Raw genomic sequence first — 13219 nt, 5'->3', positions numbered from 1 at the left:
GAATGTTTTAGGGTTAGCACGCTCCAGAGCCATGCAATCAAATGATGGTGAGCCAGGGAATGGTTCTTGGAGAGGATCATGATTCAGCAAGGGGTCGTGATTATTAAATACATCACAAGGCTCCCTCTTGGTATTTTTCATACCTTGTTCTCAAAGTATTACTCATATAATTTTCCCTCTGAAAGTTATTACAGGTGACTCACCTTTAGCTCGAGTGAGCAAACATGACCAAGTGTTTATTCTCTTCACAGCTGAGCAATTTGAAGCCCAGATTCTGACCTTAAAAAAGTCCCTGAGTGAGGCTGATGGGTAAGACAGTACACCACTGGTCCCTGGAGCATCGTGACTCAGAGGCATATTTCTTATTAAAATGCTTCTGCTTTTAACTCGAGGCAGTCACATTTGCTGACCGACTGACATCCACCGTGAATTTCCCGTCCCACCCCGAGCCAGGGCTGGGCTGAGCTCCCACCAACTCCCCAGCTCCCTGCTGCTGCCAAAACCCAGCAGCCTGCTGCTGTCCCACCCAAGTGCTGCAGGAAAATATCATAGGAAATGCCTGTTTTCTTCCATAAGCAGTTAATCTCAGTCAGGATGGGTCCACTTGTTGTTGTTCCAGGGGGGGAATAAAAATGAGCATCCCTGGGCCAGGGGGAGAATGAGGAGCAGGGGCTCAACTTCTCTCCACTGCTGCCCCATCTGAAGGTTAGTTTGGGTGAAATTTTCTCTTTGGATCAAGTTCTTTGTCTTTTTTTTCCCTTGGCACATGAGATCAGCAATTTCACCTTGCAGTGACAGCTTAGGGAGGGCAGAGTATGTCCTGCTGTCCTGCCTGTGAAAGCCTCTTTGTTGCCTGCTGTTAATCTGAGCAGGTTTGCAGGCTCTCAGTGCTTTTGTCCCGAGTTTTGTTTTCAGTTTGGGTCTCACCAGCAGTCCCACACGGTTTCCTGGCTGGCAGAATGATCTCTAAGCTCAGCAGACTGCAGACTTGTGGCATGTCCACTGAGCAGGTGAGGGAAACTTCTCACCCTGCCAGAGGGGAGTGCCTGCAAGGCAAAGGGAAAAAGGCACTGGAAAGGCTGGTGTACAAACCTCTTCAGGGCTATTTGCAGAGAGGAAGGGACTTTGGCAGGGGACCAAGAACTCTGGGTCCTTGCATTAGTGTTTATTGCAGCAAGGAGAGATAAAGGGAGAGCAGTGACCGAGGCTGGGCTGGGCTCATCGCAGCCCCTGTGCCAAGAATCACCCAGAGCCCTGAGACACAGAAATGCATCCTGAGCTCAAACCTGTGTGAAAGTGGCTGGGAGGAGGCTTAGGCTTGGGAACTGGTGCCCTAAAAGCTGCTGAGCCCTGGCAGTCAGGTTTAATTATTAGCTAATTGGCTGGGATGTATCTCATTTGTAACAAATGAGGAGAGGAAGGCTCTGAGGCTGTGGCTGGTGGAGGCAGAGCTGTTTAACTCCTGGTTGAGCTGGCATAAGAAGCTGCTCTCCTGGTCTCTGGGAGGGGGCTCTGTGGTGTGGTGATGCCTTATTGAGGTGTGTGTCCACAAGGATTGGTGGGTGTCACCTGCAGGCTATCACCCACCCGCCTTTCTTGCTCATGGACCAGGCTTTGGAGATTGCCTGCCATGGTGCTTCATGGGCTGATGCCCTCAGCAAGACAGCAGTCAGGTAATGTGTGTTACACCCTAGCAGCTTTATCACCTGGGAAATTGCCTTTTGAGAGGGCTGGGGGGGAATAAAGCAGAGTAAGTGTAATTCTCAGAGCCCTAAACTCTGTGACAAAGCTGTGGAGAGACTGAAATTTTTTGTCAGGAAAATATCAGTAGCCTTAATCTCTCATTGCTTTCTTTTATAACACGTGATTTAAAAACATTCTAGTGTTATCTGTGTGTGATATAGGAAGCAGCCATGTAATATTGTCTCTCTGAGGATTGTGTTGGAGCTCACTATCTCTGCTCAAGTAGCTACAAGGTCAAATCCCAGCTGATATCTCAGAGGAATTATAGAACAGATGTTAAGCTGAGCTTCTGACTTGGGGTGTCCCTCCCCTGGCTGTGCCATAGATGCCTGTGATAGCAGCTAACCAAATTAATTTGTCTGTGCTCCCCTCCTGCCTTGTGAAATTGGGATTACAGCACTTTGTTATCTTGGAGATTCTGTGCAGATCAGCCCAGTGATGAGGGATGTGATGATGGGATCCACACCAGAGCATGGAGAAAGATGGGGGGAAAAGGAATCAACTGAGTTTAGGATTGACACACAGCAGTGTGGGTTTCAAAATCTGTAATTCTCTGGGAAAAAAAACTGATTTAGTGGTTTCGGTGTTGCATCTCACAGAGCAGAAATGTTTCAGTGAGGGTGCTGAAATGCAATTAGCAGAATAATTCCAGTTGAACTGGCTCTGCCAGCAGCTCCCAGAGCCAGTTCCCTGTGCTGTGTGCTCTGGGTGCTGCTGGGAAGGTGCAGAGCCCTGAAGTTCCTGCTCTGCCCCCCAAATCAAGCAGGGTCAGTCCCTGGCACTCGGTGTGAAGTGTTGGCCTCATTTGCTAACAGCTTTGGTCTCTCCATAGCTGAGACAGGATTATTAATATGCCTTTTCCTCCCAGGCTGGCTGAGGTTAATTGAGATTTGTGAGGTGCTGAGAAGGTGCAGCAATGAGCAGGGCAGAAATGTTGCTATTTGAGGGAAGATTTTTAAAAACAGGCCTGGAAATCATCAGAAAATAAAAAGAATCACTTTAACAGTAATTATTGGGGGGCGGAAAGTACACTTTTAAACAAACCCCTCTGCTTTAACTCTTATCTGATGGCAAAGCAGATCAAACAGAACACTTTCTGGTAAGGGTGATGTGTTTGCCAGTTGTTTAAATGAACACCTGCAAGCCTTACCTTCAATATTTGCCTTTGGAGATGGCAGGGGACAGTGGCTGCCAGAGTCCAGAGCCAGGGGGAAGAGGCAGAGAGCCTGAATGAGAATGGGAAACCCCAGGAGTGCATGTCACCACTGAGTTACATCTGTGGCAGTGGTGTTAAAAATCCATGGAATGGGGAGGGCTGGGTTGGAGGCCAGAGGAACACACATTTACAATGCCAGTGGGGGTTCCCTGAGGTTCCTCCCCAGCAGGTTGGTGTCTCCAGACAGGGATAATTCAGGATGGTGCCCCAGAGCTGCTCTGCTGCTCCTCCTGACCCCTGGCACCTTAATGAACCTCATGGTGAATTTCTGCTGCTTGAGTCCTGATCCTGAAATAAACCTGGAGCACCCTTGGATCTGTTCTTCCCCATCTCAGGAGCAGAGCCTGCACTGTGACTTTGTGGTTTGCTTCCTTGGCTCATTTGGGATTTATTTTTAAGGAAAGAGGATGCTTTTGGTTTGGAGCTCAGAACAGGTGTGCAAGTGAGAGGTTTGTGCCTGATGAATGGCATTGAGAGCAGTGTGTGCTGAGCTGCTGGTGTCAGGTTGTTTGATATGTTCTTCAGGAGGGTGAGGGTAAGGATGAGTTTGCACACACTGGGATCTGTCTGCCTCTGCTTTGCTTTCTGTAAGAGAGAAGTGACACGAGATGGAAAGGTAAAATGGAAGCTGGGATGCTTGGAGCTTGTGCAGCTCAAGTGCCATGATCTCGTGGAAACCAGCAGTGCAGGAGGTGCCAGCAGGAAATGCTTCCTGTCCTGGCTCTGTTCAGAACCACTGGGTAGCTTTGGTTGATGTTTCAGTGCTCCATCCTCCTGCCTCTGCTCCCTCAGTGGCCTTGTGCCCATTTCTGATCTCATGCAGCTGTTTATGTGGGGAAAGGGGAATCTCCTCATGTTTGCTGGAGGTTCCCATCACACTCCCTGTCCCATCCTAGCTTCACCTCATTCCAGTCCACCCTTTCCAGGTGCTCCTGTTCCCTCACTGCACTGGTGATGTGCAGGAAACAGCACAAATTTTTGGGATGCCCCTGGCATCAGGCAAAGGATGGAAGGTTCTCCCCAGCCAGCCCTGCCCAGTTTGGGTCAGTGTTGGTGCCCCTGTGCAGGGGTCCCAGCTGGGCTGGTGGTGCTTGGGCACACACAGGGCAGAGCTGGGATGAGCCCCTGGATGTTTTGGGTCCCCTGTGAGTGCCTGGCTGGCCAAGCAGCACCACCAGCCCCTGGCTTGGGGCACTTGGACTGTGACAATCACTCCTGGGTGCTTGGTGGCCTTGAGACAGCTCAGCAAAGGGCTGGCACCACATCCTGGGGATTTCCCTGGGGTGGCACAGCCAGGAGAGCACCAGGCTTTGTGGCAAGGGCTGGTGTCAGCAGCAGCAGCAGGGTCTGCAGGGCTTTCCAGCCAGCCTCATCTCATCCCCATTTCCTCCTCTTCAGTAGCACAAAATGAATCCCTCAGAAGTGAAGTTAACTAAATAAACAAATATGGAGCTATTTATTTTCCATTGTCAAAGAAATGCTGTGGGCTCAGGCGGGATTTTGCATTCACTGTTCACATCTGCAGCCCTGCTGTGCTCGGGGTGGGGGAGAGAATATCCCTTTTATTTGCTCTGGCCTGAGCAGTAAATCAGATGGGAAGGATCCCACCCTGAAGCCACCCCTCTCCAAGCACTCTTTCCTTTCTCCCCAGTCTGAAGGGAGTGGATCTGCACCATCCACACAGTAAACACTGCAAGGAAAACAAATGCATTTCCCTCTCTGGGTGGGGGGGAAGAGAGAAGAAAAAGGCATTAGCAATGTCGTTTTTCCCTCCAAGCTAAAATAACACAGCAGTGAGAGCTAAGGATGCAGCTGTGGTTCAGAGGGGGGTTATTTTTATTTTTTTAATACACCACTGGGAGTTCAAACAACGTGTCAGTGATACGTTGCCTTTTGTAGAGAGCAGCTCCGTTGTCTCCACCCTCTTTGGGTTTCTTCTTGTTTTTTTGGATTTTTTTTTCATTTTCTTGAAGCATTTTACTCACCCTGTTGAACACATAGCTCATCTGGATAAAAGCCTCTGCTGTGACATCCACAGGCTGGATCTGCAGAGCTGTTTGTTTCAAAGCAATAGTCTGGGAGAATTTATTGAGCTGGCTTTGCCTCCCCCCACCTCCCCTGTAAATTAATGAAATGCATGTTCTGTGGCACTTGTTAAAAAGCAATAAATCCTCTCCTGCATTTATTGCTTTGAAGGTAAGGAAAAGATGTGATTTAGTCTGGAGGTAGGGTGGCTGGAGATGCTCTGGTTCCCCTGGTGCTCTGTCTCAAAGGTTAAGTGCTGTGTTTCAGCAGCCAAAGCAGCTTGAGAAGCCAAAGATGCCCCTGGACCATGGTGGCCTGGTGCTGTTGGCTGTCCCCCAGCTGAAGCCCCATCCCAGGTGCATTCAAATCCCTTGTATTCATCTGGAGGCATCCCATCTCCTGGTAAATGCAGCCCCAGGCTCACAGAGACACTCCAGGAGCAGGGGAACAGGGAGGCTTTTGTGGGCTAAGTGCCTCTTCATGTCTATAGGCAGCTCTGTACATCTTGACACTCGGTGATTAGAGATGTTAGTCTGCACTTAACAGTGCCTGAGTATCTCTCAGTGCTTTGCAAATCCTGATTAAACAAACCTTAGGTAATGGCTTTTTGATTTTTTCAAATTTATTTTTTTTTAAAAATCCTTATATTGCCAGGATGTGGTAAAGCTGTGCTCTTAATCTCTGAGTGTGCTGAATCCATGGCAGTGCTGCAAACAGAGCCAGGAGCCTTGGGGCTGACCACAGCACAGGGCTGGGTGGCTCCTGTCCCTCTCTTCCAGGGCCTGGGCACAGGAGCTGATGTGCCTGTCCCTGTTCCCTGGGCTGGGAATGGCCCCAGGGCAGGGGAGAGGTTGGACACATCCCTGTAGCCCTGCTGGGGTCAGATCTGAGTGTGGCAATATTGTATTTGTGGGGTGTCCTGATGAAGGAATGATAAATCTGATTCCCTGTTCTCAGAAGGCTAATTTATTGTTTTATGATACTATATTATATTAAAGAATGCTATACTAAACTATACTAAAGAATACAGAAAGGATACTTATAGAATGCTAAAAAGATAATAATGAAAACTCATTACTCTTTCCAGTCCTGACACAGCTTGGCTCCAATTGGCCAATGAGTGAAAACAATTTACACCAGAATGCAATGAAACAATCACCTGTTTGTAAACAATGTCCAAACACATTCCACATATGAGCACAACACAGGAGAAGCAAATGAGCCAAGAATTGTTTTCCTTTTTCTCTGAGGCTTCTCAGCTTCCCAGGAGAAAAATCCTGGGTGAAGGGATTTTCCAGAGAATGTGAATGCCACATGGCAGCTCACACTAATGGAGGCTTCTTGGTGTCCCTGTGTCCCCCTTGGGCAGAGTGAATTTATGGTCAGAGGGGAGTTTTGTGTCTCTGAGAATGCTCAGCAGGTTGGAGACAAGACAGGATAGTAGCAAGGGGATTTGGGACCACAAACACAACCTCTGCCTGTCTTGTGGTCTGTGCTGCACCATCAGCCTCAATCACACCAAAAATGAGCACAGAGAGTCCCTCTATCTGCCTTGGCCTGACCACCTTTCTTCTCTCAGTCTTTGGCTTCCATTTCTTCCTGCCTGGCTGGCCAAAGGCAAATGCAATTCCATGGGCTGTGCCTAAGGGATGCCTTGGGGGCCACTGGTAATACTGGACAGTGGGAGAGGACACAAAAAAGATGGGAACAGCAGCTCCCACAGCACCCTGAGCAAGCCTGAGCCCTTGGGTGAGACCTTGCTGTAAGGGCACTCCGGGAGGGTGATGTGAATTTAACTCCTAGCAGCAATGACTGGGAGGATGTGGCCAACAGGCACTAAATGCTTCCTTTGAAACCACAAACCCCAAAATGCTTTGATTTTTCTCTGGAATCATGCAAAACCAGCCTGGCTTGTGGCATTTTCTGTGAATGAAACTGAGTTAAGGACTGGGTGCATACACCAAAAATTCTGGTGAGGGGTTCAGATGCTGGGCTTGGAGGTGTTCTTCTGGAGCACTGCAGGTTTTTCCCATTCCAGCTCCTGATGTGGCTCTGATGAGAACAGAAACAGAGTAACCTGGGCAGAGCTTGTTGGGCTCTCTCAGATTAGCTCAGAGTGGGTCCAGCAGCGTGGTGGGAGCCTTGCCACACACATTAGATTAGACAGTGAAAATAGATTAATTTCTTATCACTGCTTGCAGCATATTTTGCAACTGGGTTTTAAGTCCTCCTGTTGCAAAGTGCCCTTGGCAGTGTAAAATGTGTGTACGTGCTGAAAAGACAGATCAGACCAAATGTCACCCTCTCAGCACCAGCAGTGCAGTTGGCATCAGCATTTGGCAGTGAGGATCCTCCTCAGCAGCAGCTTCTGCAAACGTGGTGGGCTTTGTGCCCACAAGGGTCTGGGTTTTCTCTTAGATCTGGCAATTTGGAAAGTACTCACCACAGGGAACATCTTAATTCATGTTTCCCTGCAATGGAGCACCCACAGCAGGGATTTTCTCTCCTTCTCTGCATCAGAGAAGGCCTTAAATGGCCATGTGAGCTGCATGCTGCCTTTCCCTGCCAATAACCCCTGATAGCAATCACAGCCACGTGCTTGGTGTCCTTGATGGCCTTGTGTCATGCTGGGCTCACAGAGCCTGGCTCTGCCTTCAGCTGCAAGCTCAGCCTGATGGCAGATGCCAGGCCCCCCAGCTCCAGCTGTGCCCTCTGGGGTGGGTTATCTGTCAGATAAATAAGGGTTTCAGTGCAGGGCAAAGGCACTGGCTGCTCCCAGACGTGTTGGATTCCAGTGTGAGGATGGGGTTTGGTGCTTGGTGGGGTTGGAGCAGTTCATGAGATGTCATCATATCACACACATGACCACTTATTGTATTTGTGGGGTGCCCCAGAGTAAGGCAGGAATGATGAATCTGACTCCATGTTCTTAGAAGGCTAACTTATTATTATAATAAAATATATTATATTAAAGAATACTATATTACTATATTACATATGCTATATAGTATATACTCTAATATATAATATATAATATATAGACTATATACAATGTATTATATACTATTACTATATTATATTAAAGAATACTATATATTATATATACTATATATTGTATATACTATACATTATATACTATTACTATATAATATAAACTATATTATATTAAAGAATACTATACTGAAGAATACAGAAAGGATACAGACAGAAGGCTAGAAAGATAATAATGACAACTCGTGACTCTTTCCAGAGCACTTACGCAGCCTGACCCTTATTGGCCAATAAGTCAAAAGAGTTCACATGAAACCAATGAAACAATCACCTGTTAGTAAACAATGTCTAAACACATTCTAGAGCAGCAGAACACAGGAGAAGCAAATCAGATAATTGTTTTCTCTGAGGTTTTTCAGCTTCTCAGGGGCAGAATCCTGGGTGAAGGGATTTTTCCAGAAAATATAACTGTGACAGCCCCTCACCCAGGAGCTTGGGATGCAAGCACCTAACCCTGCTTGGCTCTGGGATCCCAGTGCCTGCTGCCCTTGGAGACCCCAGGCAGGACATTTGTCCCCCTTTAGGAATGCTCTACACCCAGCAGCAATATGTGGAAAGTGATTTTTTTTTTCTTTACCTATTTTATTTACTCTGGGAGTAAAGACCCATTCCTTGTATTTTTATGGAACAGCAGAGGATAATATTTAGCACCTGAGGCTTTAAAGCAAAATAAATAGTAAAACCCAAAAAGGTTTATTTCTATTTCCAAAACATTCCTGTGTTTAATTCAGCACCATAAGTATAACTCTTGACTCTTTCTGTGAAACAAATTATTACCTGGTAACAGCAGGGAAAACCATTTCAAAATCTCTTCCAGGTATCCAGAAAATCACAAAGCAGAGTTACAGCCTGAAACTGAAGCCCCAAACCACTTCTGAGTGGCAGGTTTAAAAGCAGCTGAGGTGAGAAGATGCCTGAACATGCATATTTTGTAGGTGGATAAGCAGCAATGAAGTGTGGTGTTTCCTGCCTTTTGGAAGGCTTTTAGTGGGTTGGCTGATCCTGATCTCCTGAGGTAATGAACAGGGATGGGAAATGGTGCCTGCAGCTGCAGGGAAGGAGTGGGGAGAAAGGAGGAGAAATAAATGAGCAGGGTTTAGAGACTGGAGGTGTGCAGCTCCTGAAGGCTCCGGGGTTATTGCTCTGCTGCTCTGACAGCCCTGAGTGGCTGCTCTGTGACCACCACAAACCCCGGGACAGTGAAACCTAAAGTCTGGTTTAAACCAAACAAACATCACTGGCCTGATGCTTTTTTTTTTACACCTGTTTCTCCAAGGTGTAAAAGAGCCCTGAAGGAATAATTTTATGATATTGTGGACAAAAAGCACAGGATGAGGAGCCTGATTTCCTTTTCACTCCTTTGCTGTAGATGAACCAGAACAGTTCCTGCCCAAAGCTTTTGCTCCAAGACTCCCCAAGTCCTGAGCAAACTTTTGATGGTTTCTCTCTGAAGCTGAAGCCTAAGATAGTCTTTACTGATTTCTCAACTTTTTGGGTGCTGAGGCACAGGGGTGGCAGGATGGGTAACACCCAAAGTTTTCTTGGAGCCTTTCCTTGGCCTCCCATCTCATAGAGACCCTTGCACTTGGCTAAACACTAAAGCCTCATCTGCTTTGAGGTGAGATCCCTGTGTTGGGTTGGGATTTACACCTGCTCAGGGGTGTCATGGTGTGTGATGGAATCTGTGCTGGGCTCCCCTCAGCCTCACACAGACCCCTGGGTGTTCAACCAGGGAGGTTGCTGTGACAAAGTGACAAACAGCCCTTCAAACCCTTCCCTGGGCTGCATTCCCCGACTTTGGTCACTTGGTTGGAACCTGAGCTGCAGAATTTACAGTGGGCACAGTGATCTGCAGTGCATGTGTCTTGTGGAGTGAATATTCCAGGGGGAGAAATAAAACTCATTGCTTTCTGAGCTGTTTGTCTCCTGCAGCTTCAGTCTGCCTTTTTTTAAATGCAAACTTTGAGCTGTAGAAATAAAATTAACCCTGAGGTTGATTTGGGTTTTTTTTTTTTTTTTTTTTTTTTGGGTTTTTTTTTTGTTTCCCCATCTCTTTGGCTTTTGGAGTGAGGGAGACCTGGATGCTTTGCCAAGAAAGATGGATGTTTGTCAGTGACACTTCCCATATCCTGTCCTTTGAGAGCCATTGATGACACTTGGGAATTGATGCCTTTGAACCCCAGGAATTAATGCCTCCCAGCTGTTCACAGCACAGATCAGCCCCTAGATTGCATGTTTTAACTAAATTGGTTACAAAGCAAATCTGTCTAAACTGGTGTGAGCCCCTTTGTGTGGACGCTCCTAAATCAGTTTAAGAGTGGCTGGTATTGATTTTAACTTAATGTGGTTTGTTACTGAAGTAAGCTGGATCAATAGTGCTAAATAGGTGCCATTTCTTGTGTTGAATATACTATGAAAAACATGCAAAGAAAAGATGAGCAGAAAGGGAAAAAGATAGAGTTTGTTCTTTTGTTGTTTCCCAGTGATCATTTATCAGTTTTTATGGCCACTTTGGGGATTTTCCCCAAAAAAATACCAGTTTAAACAGCACTTTTGAGGTGGTAATAAAGATTCCAAATCCACCTTAGCAGGAGATTTCTGGGAATGCAAAGCTTTGTTTCACTCATTTATCACATTTACCTTTGAGCCAGGAACCCATGCAGGAAACCAGCACCTAAATTTCCCCAGAAGCTGCAGGGAGGATGTTCCATTATTCATTTAGTGCCTGGAGCTGTGCTTTGCCATGGAATTTCAGCATGGCCCTGAGAAAACCACGAGGAGCCTCCATCTCCATCACCCACAGGTACTGATGGCTGTGTTTGGCCATAAAAGAGATTGTCTTGCACTGATGGAATGAGCAGGAGAGCACACAAGAGCCTGTGAGGGTTTGTGTTCAGGCTTCCAGCCCTCTGCCAGAAGATCTCTGCCTTAGCTGAGCCAGAGGAGCAGGATCTGGGGTGTCCTCAGGAAAGATGGAGTGGAGGATGGTGTAATGAGAGTGAGCTGCCCAATCTCCTCATTAGGACTCAGATTTTACTGAATCCAGTGAGATCTTTGCTTCCACCCCTCTGTAAGCCCATTTAGCCCTTGCTGTCAGTGCCCTGGGTTTCTCCCCTTATGCATTATGCACCAGCCTTGCTCCCTCCTGCCTCTGCAGCCCTGCTGGGCTCAGTACTGCTATCACAGCCCTCTCAGTTCAGCTGTTCAGCTTCATTTGTTGTAACTGTCAATTGTGGATCCATGCTGGCCACCAGAGCCCTGTGCTGAGTCCCTGCTGGCCCCTGTGCAGCAGCAAGAGCTCCCCTGCCCTGGATGAAGGATGCCTGCAGTGCCCCAGGGCTGCTCCTTGGACATGGGGGCCAGGCTGGCTGTGACTGCACAGCCCTCCTGCTCTCACAGCCTGTGCAGCAGCAGAAATCCAAATATCTACACAGAACTCCTCTGAACCTCTGGTTTCCAATAAGCCTCGGACAGGTTTCCCTTTTCTCCCCCCTCTTCCAAGTCTCATCCCCGAAAGACACATGATGGAGATGCCCTCACACACTGGGCTCATTGCCATGCATATTGCAGTCAAAATCTCATTTTCATTCCAGAAACAAAAGGTCTGTCAGCTCGTTTAACTGCTCAGAAAACACCCAACAAGAAATAAAGCCCAATTAAGGGTGAAGAGAAGGAAGAGGCTCGGTGTAATAGATTGTTTTGGTAAGTGGTTTCGGCAGCTCCATTTGTGAGCTGCCGCTCTGTGACCCGGTGGCCAGGGCAGGGGAGATGAGGATGCTCTGTCCCATGAGAGGCTGTGTCCCAGACCCCAAAAGCCCCATTTTTCCTGCCAAGGGGGTGAGCAGGAGCTGGGGTGTTGCTGTTTGACATCCCTTTGTCTCCCTGTGGAGGCTCTGCCCAGGGAGCAGCAGCAGCAGCAGGAGGAGGCCGCTGTCACCACCATGGCTGTGACCTTGCTGAGGGCACCACAGGCTGCTCCTGGGCATGGCCCCGTGCTTGCAGGTTTCCCACAAGCTTTCCCCCCTGACTTTTCTCTTCCCCTCAAGAGATGACCACTTCAAACAACGGTTCTGCTTTCTGATGCATTAAGACTTGGAAATTTGCCATCCATCACAGCTGTGTGTTTGAGCCTGTGTGATTATTTTGGGAAGTGAACCATGGTGATTTGTGTGTATGTGCTTTATTGGCGAGCAGGATGTTCCCTATCTACCTCTCCCTGGCTGCCTGCATTTGCATTGGTTAATAAAATGTCTGATGTTCAATGACTTTCTGATGGGTGAACAAGATTTGGCATACAGGATGTAGTAGTTTTTCACGAAGGCTAAAATTTCATCCTGGGAGACTGAACCCTCTGTGGCAGCCATACACAATCCATAATAACAGAAGCTTTTAACCCATCCATAATTGCTTTCATATAGAAAATGATTGCTGTAAGTTAACTTCATAATTCTAAATCAGTGGCTCTCAGTAGGAGTTCAGATGCTTTAATTTGCCCTGAATTATCTTTAACTCACAGGCAGTTCATCTATGCTCTTTTCTGATTATGTTCCTTGTCACTCTGACCCAAACTTTGCCTGTTTAATTTTTGTTTCCCCTTTTTCTGAAATTAGACCAATTTCCAGTGATATTTCACCAGTGGGGATGATAGTGAGTGGATGAGGAATTACCACCTGCAAACCAGCCCTGAACCTGTCCTGTGTTGCTGATGTGGCCAGCTGGGGTTCTTGGGTTCTTCCCCTGGGCTGAAGGTGTGGGTACCCCCAAAAGAGAGGGAGAGCACCCCAAGCAGGGCATTGGTGCTTTCTGGGCTGGTTTATGCCATGGTTCCTGTCAGGTTCTCTAGTTAGTCAGAGTGATCCTGAGAAAAGTTAGAAAATCTTTTCCCAGCCTGGCACTTGAAGAAGGAGTCAGGGCTCTTAATTTCTTGGTCTCAAGGTTGTTTATTTTATCTTATCTATAAAAAATTTTCTCCTGCCCTGCCGAGGTCCATCCAGCAGGACAGTTCCAGGCACTCTGCCTGCCCCAGGGCAGTGTTATGTCTTTATACTAAAAACTACGTGTACAATGTTTACAATTACTTCCCAATACCTATCACCTATGTTAGACAGTGAGCTTCTACTCTAAACCAATCTGTCAGTGCCAACATAAGAGCAGAAGATGGAGGCCAAGAAGAAGGAGAAAGGC

The 13219-nt window shown here is 47.4% G+C and overlaps 1 long non-coding RNA gene across 2 annotated transcripts in view; it reads left to right on the top strand.

Annotated features, from left to right (window-relative positions):
* Positions 1 to 1270: 1270 nt before the first annotated feature.
* Positions 1271 to 13219, top strand: part of LOC102072421 (uncharacterized) — a 123235-nt gene continuing 111286 nt past the window's right edge. The window contains exons 1-4 of one of the 2 annotated variants that reach the window (XR_012583087.1): positions 1271 to 1673; positions 8853 to 8937; positions 10687 to 10838; positions 11629 to 11737. This is a non-coding gene — a long non-coding RNA (uncharacterized LOC102072421). The remainder of the gene's footprint in view (positions 1674 to 8852; positions 8938 to 10686; positions 10839 to 11628; positions 11738 to 13219) is intronic. The other variant, XR_012583086.1, reaches the window with a different exon arrangement.

Source organism: Zonotrichia albicollis, chromosome 18, assembly GCF_047830755.1.
Source record: "Zonotrichia albicollis isolate bZonAlb1 chromosome 18, bZonAlb1.hap1, whole genome shotgun sequence".
Classification (NCBI taxonomy): domain Eukaryota; kingdom Metazoa; phylum Chordata; class Aves; order Passeriformes; family Passerellidae; genus Zonotrichia; species Zonotrichia albicollis.
This window is presented reverse-complemented; position numbering and strand designations above follow the sequence as displayed.